We start from the raw sequence: 13,800 nt of genomic DNA on the forward strand, positions 1-13,800 counted from the left end.
CTCAAAAAGCCAAAGGACGAATGATATCGCTGATAAGTGGAGGATGACACATAATGGGGGGGAGGGAAGGGTTAGAGTTAGGGTTAGGGACGGGGGCAAGTATGGAGGAAGGAACTACTGTATAGAGGGTAAAGAGGGGTGGGAGTGGTGGGGGGAAGGGAAAAAATAACAGAATGAATCAAACAACATTGCTCTATGTCAATTTATGATTACACAAATGGTATGCCTTTACGCCATGTACAAACAGAGAAACAACATGTATCCCATTTGTTTACAATAAAAAAAATAAAAATAAAAATAAAACTGTCGTGAAAAGTGAAGTTGGTCTTCATGTAATTTCCAGTTCCTTAGTCTGTTAATCAGATCAGTGGACAGGAAGAATGAAGTTTCCTGCAATGTTAGAGACTCACATTTCCAAGAAAACATTTCAGTCGTTCATTAATTTCTCTCTAATTTTATACAAACAGTTTTAGTAATAGCAAACACAATACTAGTACATATTCTCAGACTTTTTATTCACTTTAGTTGTCACATTTGACTAGAAACCTACACCGGACTGTAAAGGAAAGTTGAGTGACTGCACTTGTATGTCATGAGAGTGGTTTTCAATTCTTATTCTCCATTACTGCACTTGTACCTACATAATCAGTAACAGCATTTTGCTGCTTGGACCCAGTTCCTGGAACTGACTTAGAGTAGCACTGTTTTAGATGATGAAACTTGATCCACAGCATCTAAGTATGCATGACTTCTTTACCTAGAACAGATTTTCACTGACTCATTGAGGGCCAACAACATTTCAGTCAAGTAATCAATCATTTACAGAGTTGCTACTTACTCAATAGTTCTGTAATAAAACAGAGATAAACTGAAGAATCAATATAGTGATATATATTAAATGGTAAGGCAATACAAAGGAAGTTTTCAAGTAAGAAGGTGTCCCTATTTGTGTACCTGTCATATTAAAGGATTTCAGCTAAACCTATTAACAAGAGATACGTAACAGATGGACCACCATACATTTTACATAGGGGTCATACATTGAGGGTATGCTTCAAAGTAATTTCCTAGTATTCCTGATAAAAGAAAACCTATCTGACAACATCCACAGGAAGTTTTAGGTACTGGACTATTGTGTAACCCTTTGATTTCTTATTGAAACTCATATTAATACGATGAATAAATAAGTAGAAAATACTTTGAAAACAAGCAACCTGTCACAGTGACAGTTACTTCACTTATAATTTGTCACATAAAATGATAACTGAGATTCTGTTTCAGAGTACTACATTTTTGGTAATGCAATTTGTGACTCGATAAATACTGTCATAAAATCTACTTTTTCTAGTGAAAACAAAATGTGAATTGAGCATTAAAAACACTATTTAGTTAATCCAACTCACACTCAACAAAGTTGCTATGACCTTAAAACATTCAATAATATACCATAAGAGAGCTTTCCATGGACTTCAAGCTTTTTGATTTTATTTTCTGTTTGTTTTAATGACATGAATCAAATTATTCACTAGTGATTTTTCCCCTTTAGGTAAACTGTGTTCTTTGAAAAGTGAATATGCCATATTAAAATGGAATTTCCAGTGCTCAGAACCCGGTGACAACTTCTTTATGTAACAATGGGGCGGGGCCTTCCGATGACTCCCACTGGTGTCCAGATTAGTGGGTGAGTTCATTGTTTCCAGAGCCATAGGCCTGGTAACAACGCTCACCCTCATGGATTCGCAGGAGGAGGACTTTAGCCTTTCAGGCACTTGGATCCTCCTCTACTTTGGATGCATGGGGCTATGTTCTGTGCTAACAATCTGCTGCATGGTGTTTCTCCATTGGAGGAAGAAGGTGCGGCGGGAGAGGCGTGCCCAGCAGTGGGCAGAGGTGATGAAGGCTGCCAGCTTCACGTACTGTCCACACCTCTATTGGATAAACAAGAGGCGGCGTTGCGGTTTGAATGCGGCTATAACCATAGCCCCTCCGGAGGCTGCTACCAACCCTGACTTTAAAGTGGACATTCCGGATTCGATGTGGGGGTCAGACACCTCTGAAGGCGACGGTTATGCCTCCAGAGGAAGAAGCCCCTACACGGAGTCCCCTGGTCTGCATCAACCTGCTCTGGTGGTCCCAGAGCAGCCCCTGTTTAATAGGACGCCACAGCGCCGGATCAGATCCCCACTCCCGATTCCCACCTTTTGGGAGAGACCCGTTACCCCACCCCTCCGCAACCTAGCTCCGCGGCTTCACCACTCTGCCTCCTACCTGTTGGACGTGTGTCCTCAAAGGAACGTGCACTTCTATTCCCTTCCCACGCTGGACTATGGGGTGAACTGTTTCGATGAGAAGCCTTTTGCGCCAGACCCTCAGCTTCCTCCCTCCGAAGGTGGGAGCTGCAGGGAAGAAGACTATTAGTAGAAAATGGGGAATGAGAGCCCATTTGTATGTTATGTTATTAAAGGTTTGTGAAAAGTAAAAAAATAAATAAATAAAACTTTTCTTTGAAAAACTGCAGTGTAATATTTAAAAACTTATGTATTTTCTTTATTCTTGGTGCTTTTTAAACTTACAGTGCTGTCCATGCTCCTTACCTAGTCATTTTGTGGCAGCATATTTCTAGGAATAAAAATCAATATGTACAATAAATGAGGCTAGGGACTGAGTTTTCACAAAGAACAATGTCCAGCATAAACATTGCTCAATGAATATTTGTTGAGTGACTAATGAATGGGTTTGAATACTGGTTCTATTGCTGAGTAGTAATAGTAATATCTGTCTTATCAAGACATTTTGGAAAGCTCTTGCATATATAACTCCATCCATCATACTCCCTTTGGTATTCCTTTAGATAATTATTCTTTAAAGTTGCATTTTCTGCCTGTTACCACCTGTGGTACTTTCAACTATCATTTTTTATCTGTTATACATCTTTGTCTGAGTCTGTGAACTTCATTTAATTAGTTTACTATTTCCAAGATTCTTCAAAGAAGTCTCTTTGCACTTGGTCCTTAGTTGATCCAAGGCAGTTTTGTGCTTTTTAGAATCCCATACCTAAAAAGGTGTGTGTGTGTGTGTGTGTGTGTGTGTGTGTAGGTGTGTGTGTGTGATCTATCTTTATATACCACTACCTCATATATAGCGATATATTAACATAGATATAAGAAAATAAATATTGATTGAGGAAAAATGTGGTTTTCTTTAAGCAAGGGATAGAATGAACCATACCCTAATCTTGAATTTTACTATCTTTAGAGACATGAAATTTGAGTATAGCCAACTCATTCAAGTCCATTTTTTAGTAATAAAATCAAATAATTTGTATAGAAGTTAAAAAACAAAATGGGGTTACCTTGTGGGAATTAAACATGCAATATTTTCATGATGATTCAAAGATCCACTTGAGATGAAAACAACGGTGTTGCTGAAAATGTAGTGGACAAATTCAGAATCCTGCTTCTGTTATGATATTTTAGTACAATATTTTTAAATCCTTTAAAAAGTATCAGTAATTAAATATAATCAATTATAGTCTAGATTACTGATTCAAATGAAAAAAAAAGTAGGGTGACTGGAGGAAGAAATGCCTGAAGAAAAATGTGACTCTACAACACACACGCACTGCTATGGCTCAAGATGAATTTATTCTGCTTCTAGAGAAAGGACATAAATGTTAACATAAGAAATAATTATTTATGGTAACTGTTCCTTTCTAGACATCTTGTAATCCTGCCATGTCCTAAGTTCATTTATTTCTGCAGTCTTAATTTAAAGTATTCAAAAACAGGGATCTTTTAAGTATGCCTCACTGAAACTTTGAAGATATATACACAATATGTGAAGCAAACTGTAAAGATTTATGTTGTTCAGTGGTATTGCTGAATCAAGGTGACATCTTGATAAATTAAAGGTTTCACAACAGCTCAGTTATCACTCTTAATGAACTTTGTATCCAAGAGACTCATGTAATTCATACCTTCTTGGAGTACCTGACAGAGGAGGAAAGAAGGCATTGGGACCATCACAATTCACATTGCAAGGTTTTGTTTAGTTTTTACCAATTTTTTCTTGCTACAAATTAACAGATATTTATTGAGGTCTCATTATATTCCTAGGTTCCATGCTGAGGGCTTTATATACATTCTCTCACTTAAGAAAGTTAAAATTCTGAAGATAAAAGTGTTGGACGAAACTAAGTCTATATATTTTTTAATTTTATTTTTTTATTTTTTATTATTACAGACTACATTTTGATTCACTATGCACAAATGGGGTACATCATTTCGTTTCTATTTTTGTGCACAATGTAGATTCATACCATTTTTGTAATCATACAAGTACATAGGCTAATGATGTCTGTCTCATTTCACCATTTTTCATACCCCTTTCGTTTCCCTCTGTATAACCTAATGGTCCTCTATTCTTCTCTCAACCCCTATCTCCCCACCCCCATTATATATCATCAACCAGTTATCATGGAAAATATTTGGCCTTTGATTTTATGGGACTGATTTATTTCACTAAGCATGATATTCTCCAATTCCATCCACGTTTATCAGCAAATGCCATAATATCATTCTCCTTTAAGGCTAATAATATTCCATTGTGTATATATACCACAGTTTCTTTGTCTATTCATCTGTTGAAGGGCATCTAGGTTGGTTCTACAATCTAGCTATTGTGAATTGAGTTGCTATAAACATTGATGTGGCAGTGTTACTATAGTATGCTAATTTTAAGTCCTTTGGGTATAAACTAAGGAGTGGGATAACTGGGTCAAAAGTTGGGTCCATTCCAAGTTTTCTGAGGATTCTCCACACTGCTTTCCAGAGTGGCTGCACCAAATTTGCAACTCCACTGGCAAAGTAAAAGTGTGCGTTTTCCCCACATCTACACCAACATCTATTATTGTTTGCGTTCTTCATAATAGCCATTCTAATTGGAATAAAACAAAATCTTAGAGCTATTTTAATTTGCATTCCTCTAATTGCTAGAGATGTTGAACATTTTTTCATTTATTTATTAATCATCTGTATATCTTCTTCTGTAAAGTATCTGTCCAGTTCCTTGGCCCATTTATTGATTGGGTTATTTGTACTTTTGGTGTAAAGTTTTATAAGTTCTTTATAAATTTTGGATATTAGTGCTCTGTCTGAGGTACATGTGGAAAAGATTTTCTACCTCTATTCAGACTTTCTTTTCACATTCTTGATTATATCCTTTGCCTAGATAAATCCATCCCATTGATTGATTCTCGTTTTGATTTCTTTTGCTTTGGGAGTCTTGTTAAGGAAGTCTGATCCTAAGCCAACATCATGAAGATTTGGACCTAGTTTGTTTTCTATTTGGTGCAGAATCTCTGGTCTAATTCCTAAGTTCTTGATCCATTTTGAGTTGAGTTTCGTGCAGGGTGAGAGGTAGAAGTTTAATTTCATTTTACTTCCTATGATTTTCCAGTTTTCCCAGCACCATTTGTTGAATAGGCTATCTTTTCTCCATTGTAGTTTTGTGGCACCTCTGTCTAGTATGAGGTAACTCTATTTATATGGGTCTGTCTCTGTGTCTTCTATTCTGTACCATTGATCTGCCTGTCTATTTTGGTGTCAATACCATGATGTTTTTGTTACTATTGCTCTGGAGTATAGTTTAGGGTCTAGTATTGTGATACCCACTTTACTTTTCCTGTTCAGGATGGTTTTGGCTATTTGAGGTCTTTTATTCTTCCAAATGAAGTTCATGATTGCTTTTTCTATTTCTGTGAGGAATGTCATTGGGATTCTATTTGGAATTGCATTGAATCTGTATATCACCATTGGTAGAATGGCCATTTTGAAAATATTAATTCTGCCTATCCAAGAACATGGGCGATCTTTCCATCTTCTAATGTTTTCTGCAATTTCTTCTTTAGTGTTCCGTAGTTTTCATTTTAGACATCTTTCAACTCTTTTGTTAGATTGATTCCCAAGTATTTTTTTTTTTTTGAAGCTATTGTGAATGGAGTGACTTTCCTAATTTCTCTTTCAGAGGATTCATCACTTATGAATAGAAGTGCATTAGATTTATGTATATTGATTTTATATCCTTCTACTTTGCTGAATTCATTTATGAGTTCTAGAAGTTTTCCACTCGAGTTTTTTTGGTTCATCTAAATATAGAATCATGTCATCAGCAAATACTGACAGCTTGAGTTCCTCTTTTTCCATTCATATCCCTTTAATTTCTTTGGTCTGTCTAATTGCTATGGCTAGTGTTTCAAGGAAGATGCTGAATAGAAATGGTGGAAGAGGGCATCCTTGTCTTGTTCCAGTTTTTAGAGGGAATGCTTTCAGTTTTTCTCCATTTAGAATGATGTTGGCTGTGTGCTTAGCTTAGATAGCCTTTATAATGTTGAGGTAGGTTCATACTATCCCTATTTTTTCTAGCGTTTTGAGCATGAACTGGCGCTGTGTTTTATCAAATGCTTTCTTAGCATCTATTGAAATAATCATGTGGTTCTTAACTTTAAGTCTATTTATATGATGAATTACATTTATTAATTTCTGGATGTTGAACCAAACTTACTTCCCTGGGGTGAACCCCACTTGATCACAGTGCACTACCTTTTTGATACATTTTTGTGTGCAATTTGCCAGAATTTTGTTAAGGATTTTTGTGTCTATGTTCTTCAGGGATACTGGTCTAAAGTTTTCTTTCCTTGTTGCATCTTTGTCTGGTTTTGGGATCAGGGTGATACTAGCTTCATAGAATGAATTTGGAAGTGTTCCCTCCTTTTCTATTTTCTGGAATACCTTGAGGAGTATTGGTATTAGTTCTTCTTTAAGGTCTTGTAGAATTCAGCTGAGAATCCATCTAGATCTGGACTTTTCTTGGTTGGTAACCTTTTGATGGTTTCTTCTATTTCAGTGGTTGAAATTGATCTGTCTAAATTGTGTATGTCTTCCTGATTCAGTTTGGGAAGATCATATGTCCCTAAAAATTTGTCAAAGTTTTTGATATCTATTTTGTTGGTGTATAGATTTTCAAAGTAGCTTCTAATCATGTTGTGTATTTCAATGGTGTCTGTCGTGATCTTTCCTTTTTCATCTCAAATTCTAGTAATTTGAGTTTTCTCTCTTTTTCACTTCATTAGTGTGGCTAAGGGTTTATCAATTTTGTTTACTTTTTCAAAGAACCAACTTTTTGTCTTGTCAATTGTTTGAATTGTTTCTCTTGTTTCAAATTCATTGATTATAGTTCTGATTTTAATTATTTCCTGTCCTCTACTATTTTTGTTGTTGATCTATTCTTTTTCTAGGACTTTGAGGTGTAATGTTAGGTCATTTAGTTGTTGACTTTATTTTTTTAATGTATGAGCTCAATGCAATGAACCTTTCTCTTAGTACTACTTTCAGAGTGTCCCAGAGATTTCAATATGCTGTGTTGTTGTTCTCATTTACCTCTAAGAATTTTTTTATGTCTTCCCTGATATCTTCTGTTATCATTGCATCATTCAGTACCATATTATTTAGTCTCCAGATGTAGGAGTAGTATTTCATCATTGATTTCTAATTATATTCCATTATGCTCTGATAGAATACAAGGTAGTATTTCTATTTTTATATTTCTAATGGCTTCTTTCTGGCATAGCATATTGTCTATTTTGGAGAAGGATCCATGAACTGCTAAGAAGAATATATAGTCACACGATGATGGATGAAATAATCTGTATATGTCCATTAAGCCTCTATCATGGATTGTATTATTTATTTCTATAGTTTCTCTGTTCAATTTTTGTTTGGAGGATCTATGCATTGGTGAGAGCAATGTGTTAAAGTCTTTCACTATTATTGTGTTTTGGTTTATTTGATTCTTAACATTGAGAAGGGTTTGTTTGATGTACATAGATGCTCCATTATTTGGGGCATAAATATTTAAAATCATTATGTCTTGCTGGTTTATGGTTCCCTGGAGCAGTATGAAACATCATTCTTTATCCCTTCTGACTAACTTAGGTTTGAAGTCCACTTTATCTGAAGATGGAGACCCCTGCTTTTTTACCGAATCCATGTGCATGGTATGTTTTTCCCCCATCCTTTCACCTTTAGTCTGTGGATGTATTTTTCTATGAGATGAGTCTCTTGAAGGCAGAATATTGTTGGGTCTTTCTTTCTAATCCAATGTGCCAGTCTGTGTCTTTTGATTAATGAGTTTAAGCCATTAACATTAAGGGTTATTATTGAGATACGATTTGTATTACTGGTCATTTGGGCTTATTTTTGGTTTTTAACTTGATTTGGTTTCTCCTTTGATTGGCTTTTCCTTCAGGATAGTTCCTTCCTTTATTGAATTGCATTGTTGTTTTTCACTTTCTCTTCATGAAATATTTTGCTGAGAATGTTCTGTAGTGCATGCTTTCTATTTGTAAATTCTTTTAACTTTTGTTTATCATGGAAAGATTTTATTTCATCGTCAAATCTGAAGGTTAGTTTTGTTGGGTATAGGATTCTTGGTTGGTATCCACGTTCTTTCAGACTTTGAATTATATCATTCTAGGCCCTTCTAGTTTTTATGTTCTGGGCTGATAAATATGCCAATTTTCATATTGGTTTCTCCTTACAAGTAGTCTGGTGCTTTTTTCTCTCTGTCTTTAAAATCCTATCTTTATTTTTGTATGTTAGTTATTTTTATTATAATGTGCCTTGGTGCAGATATGTTGTAATTTTGTGAATTTGGTGTTCTGTAAGCCTCTTATATTTGACTTTCCATTTCATTTTTCAGGTTTGGGAAATTTTTTGTATTATTTTATTGAACAGGTTGTTCATTCCTTTGGTTTGTATCTCTGTGCCTTTCTCAATCCCAGTAGTCCTTAAATTTGGTCTTTTCATTATGTTCCATAATTCCTGGAGGTTCCGCTCATGATTTCTTACCATTGTCTCAGTTTGGTCAACTTTATTTTGAAGATTAAATATTTTGTCTTCATTGTCTGAGATTCTGTCTTCCACGAGATCTTTTCTGTTGTTGATTCTTTCTATTGAGTTTTTAATTTGACTTATTGTTTCTTTCATCTGAAGTATTCTTGTCTGTTTTTTTTTTTTTTTCAGAATCTCCATCTTTTTATCGAAATGCTCTTTTGTTTCCTGAATTTGCTCTTTTAACTATTTATTGGAGTGATCATGCATAGCCTGCATTTGCTCATCTTTTGCTTCAGGGATCATTTTAATTATGCAGATTCTAACCTCTTTTTCTGTCATTTCTACTGTCATGCTGTCATTGGATTCCATCAAAATAACATCTGGGTTTGTTAGGGACATTTTCTTCTCCTGTTTTTTTCATATTGTTTTTGTATATTCCCCTCTAGTAGTGAAGATCTGAAGTACTGCAGCTTCCCCCCTGTAGGCTTATTGTGATCCAGCAGGTTTCCAGTACCTCTCCTTTGAGGGGGAGATCAACATTTGCAGCACCCTATAAAAACAAGTATGCAGCCCTAAACCAGATAGCCCCTATGAAGACTTTAACATTATTGTAATAAACAGGATGAGTTCAATAATTTTCTACAGTATTTCTAGTTTTGGATGAAGAGGATGGGGAGGGTTGTAAGATGTAAGTGAATAAATAGTGGTACCTGATCAAGGGAAGAGTGAGAGTAGGGTCAAAAGAAGTTGGTCTTTAGCATTAGAAAAGGGAGAAAGAGACTCCAAGGGAATAGCAAATAAAAGGAAAATAGAGTGAAGAAAAAAAAAGAAGAAATAAAAAATTAAAAATTAAAACAACAACAACAAAAATCTATGGTTCACAGTCATCCACCACTCAAACCTCCCACTCCTCAGTATCTTGATGCTAGTGTGGTACCTGTCAAATGGTCTCCAGTCTCCTGTAGGTGTCTCAGGAAAGGAGCTGCCCCTCCAATCATGGTGGCCACACCCTCAGGAATAATGTAAAATGTCTGCACCAGCCTCCAGAGAAGCGGGGTAGCCACATTGCAGGTGTGCCAGGTTGGTGCAGGGGCAGCAGGCATGGTCCCTGGTGTCAGTCTGTGGGGGAGGCATCAGTCTGTACAGGGGGTGGGCAGGCAGGCACCTCACTGCATATTTTAAGGGAGAAAAAATATGATCTGAACAGGACCTTTATTGTAATCATGGGAAATGTGAATAAGGGGACCAATATACATAGGTCATAGTGATTGCTCAGACACCAAGGTGGCAGCTGCCTTTTGGTGTCATTTCTTGAGTTCAGAATACCATTTGTTCATAGTTAATTGCCTTTTGTTGATCATTTGATTTAAAATTTAAATGAATGTGGCCATTTATTTTATTTATTTTTTCCTTTGATTTTTTATAGCAGTTGCCTAAAGTCATTAAAGAAATATAACATGAACCTGGCTACTATACATTTCTAATGCTAAATCATTATTATGCTTAAGTGATAACCAATAATGGTTGCCTAGTTTCCTAGTTGTATTTCACTAGTAGATCTATTAAACTTTTGCATTTCTTCTCACTCAAATCCGTATTCTTCCACTTAAAAAGATCACTTTTACATTTCTGTTCACCATTTTTAATAATCTTGACTGATATCCATTTTTATTATTATCCTTTTTTACTGGAGAAGGCTATTCTCTTGCCTGGGTCCTGGCTGTTTATTGTATCTCCTCATTAGTAAGATTTCCCTGACATGTTTTTCTGACATAAATGCTATTATTTTTCTTTTATAACATCCTGTAACTATTACTACAATAATGCTTATCATATTATAATCTAATAATTGCCAGGTTTCTCTTCTAATTTTGTGAAAAAAAAATAGTTATCTCTTACTGTTTGAATTTTGCCAACAAATAGCCCAGTGTTTGGCACACTGTGGGCACCTAACAAATGATTATGAAATGATTGGATAATATGAATACAATACAATGAATTTATCTGAGAGAAAATGTATATTATGAAATATAATATGGTTTAGAAATAACTGAAGTGTTGCTAAGTGACCAACTAATGAAATCAATGGAAGTTAAGCATTGAATATGAATGCTTCTTTAAGGACAAATATAGTTTTAAAACTTACCTATGCTCATGCTTTTAATGGACGAGTCTTCCGAAGCAAGTAAAGATAATATTTACATCAGAAGGTGAGTCTAATCCCTGGGCACAGATTTTTCACAATAGATATAAGTGTTGGATACTTCATGCATTAATTAATATAGTCATTCAGTAGGTACTTGTTACACATTTGACATTTTTTTGTTAATGAACTTGATAATGATTAACAGAACTAAATTCATTCCTTCTATGATACATTCATCTTAGTGAATAGTTGGACATAAATCCAATAATTATAAAAATAGATATACGGACTATATCTAGTATTATGGAGAAAGTGTACATAATGTTATAAGACTATGTCACAAGATAGCATGAATGAGAGTCCTTTAGCTATCATTCATCAAAAGGTAGGGAGTTTCCTGGAAAGCAACATTGGGTTGAAATCTTTAAAACCAAAGAAACTAAACTCAAAATGGATTAAGGACCTCGGAATCAGACCAGAGACCCTGCAGATTATAGAAGAAAAAGTAGGTCCAAATCTTCACCTTGTTGGTCTAGGACCAGACTTCCTTAACAGGACTCCCATAGCACAAGAAATAAAAGCTAGAATCAACCACTGGGATAGATTCAAACTAAAAAGCTTTCTCTCAGCAAAGGAAACTATCAGCAATACGAAGAAAGAGCCTACAGAGTGGGAGAATATCTTTGCCAATCATACTTCAGATAGAGCACTAATCTCCAGAATCTATAAAGAACTCAAAAAACTCTACTCCAAGAATTCAAATAATCCAGTCGACAAATGGGCTAAGGAAATGAATAGACACTTCACAGAAGAAGATCTACAAGCAATCAACAAACATATGGAAAAATGCTCAACATCTCTAGTAATAAGAGAAATGCAAATCAAAACCACCCTAAGATTCCATCTCACCCCAATTAGAATGGCGATTATCAAGAATACGAGCAACAACAGGTGTTGGCGAGGATGTGGGGAGAAAGGTACACTCATACACTGCTGGTGGGGCTGCAAATTAGTGCAGCCACTCTGGAAAGCAGTGTGGAGATTCCTTAGAAAACTTGGAATGGACCCTCCATTTGACCCAGCTATCCCACTCCTTGGCCTATACCCAAAGGACTTAAAATCTGCATACTACAGAGATACAGCCACATCAATGTTCATAGCTGCTCAATTCACAATAGCCAGACTGTGGAACCAACCTAGATGCCCTTCAATTGATGAGTGGATAAAGAAACTGTGGTATATATATACAATGGAATATTACTCAGCCATAAAGAATGATAAAATTATGGCATTTGCAGGCAAATGGATGAAATTGGAGAATATCATGCTAAGTGAGATAAGCCAATCTCAAAAAGCCAAAGGACGAATGATATCACTAATAAGTGGAGGATGACACATAATGGGGGGGAGGGAAGGGTTAGTGTTAGGGTTAGAGTTAGGGTTAGGGAGGGGGGCAAGTATGGAGGAAGGAAGTACTGTATAGAGGGTAAAGAGGGGTCGGAGTGGTGGGGGGAAGGGAAAAAATAACAGAATGAATCAAACAACATTACTCTATGTAAATTTATGATTACACAAATGGTATGACTTTACGCCATGTACAAACAGAGAAACAACATGTATCCCATTTGTTTACAATAAAAAAAAAAATATTCCCTATCCTCTTTAAATTTGTTGACTAACCATTGTTTTAGCATCCAAAATCTACCTGTTACCTTCAGATCTCTGTATCTTGGGAGACAGAAACCAATTATCACACAATTATCAAAAAAGTCAGAAATGTTTGTGTAATGTTTTTTATTTTGTTTATTTAACTGAGAGTGATGGTAGCTTGTAGATTTTTTTCCCTTATTGCCCAATACTATATTAGAGAAGAGGAAATACTATGGAGTTAAAAGATAAATTTTTTTCCTCTATTATATTGCTATTTCTAGTAATATACTTATCTTGTATACACTGCTTTCTACAATAATTTGAGTAATTTTAACAGCAAAAAAATAAAAAACAAAACCAAAGGTTACTTTTATCAAATCAAAAGAGAAGACTAAAGATAAGTGAGATACTGTCAAGAAAGAGCTTATTTACTTATCTCCAAGTTAGATCTTGGTTTCTTGTTATTGTAATCACATAAAGCAAATGGTAGTTTTGTTTCTTTAATCATTTTCTTTACTTTTAATTATTCAGAAATAACACAGTATCTTTGATCAAATGATCTTACTACTCCACAAATAGCTCCAAGTCAATTGTCCAAAAATATTCAAATACATACTACTCTAACTCAAAATGCCAAATAAAATCCATTCTGTATAATTTCTTTTAATACTATTCCTTAAAGAAAAAGTATATATTTAGTTCCTGAATAATATTTTGTATAATTACATATCATAATAAAAGTGAAAAAACATTATTTTGGGTTCCTCAAAAACATGCACAATTATAAAATTAATTTACATCAGGAGCTTTTAAACAGATTCAATATCTTGCTATGTGGCATTCATAGGTCTCAAAAATAATATTGAATGTTAGGTTTGACATTTTACAAGCAACCACAAAACTAGAAACACTTAAAAATAAATTGTATGTAAGAGGAAAGGGAAGGACACAATTAAATACTCCCTATTTTGGTTTATTGTTGGAAGGCAATTTTCAAATTTTATTTCTAAAATATCACAGTAGTCCAATGATGTACCTTTTCATTGTGTATTGAATTTGATAGCATTAGGCTTCTGAAAAGCAGTAAAAGGGCAATTCTTACAGTTGAAGATG

The 13,800-nt window shown here is 35.0% G+C and overlaps 1 pseudogene across 1 annotated transcript in view; it reads left to right on the plus strand.

The window, feature by feature from the left end:
- The first annotated feature begins 1,731 nt into the window (after positions 1-1,731).
- The window catches only part of LOC306654138 (AP-1 complex-associated regulatory protein-like), a 74,575-nt pseudogene continuing 62,506 nt past the window's right edge, over positions 1,732-13,800 (plus strand). Inside the window, exon 1 of the transcript in view lies at positions 1,732-2,389. The product of the transcript in view is annotated as an AP-1 complex-associated regulatory protein-like (transcript). The remainder of the gene's footprint in view (positions 2,390-13,800) is intronic.

This window comes from Sciurus vulgaris (assembly GCF_902686455.1).
Source record: "Sciurus vulgaris genome assembly, chromosome: 1".
Lineage (NCBI taxonomy): Eukaryota > Metazoa > Chordata > Mammalia > Rodentia > Sciuridae > Sciurus > Sciurus vulgaris.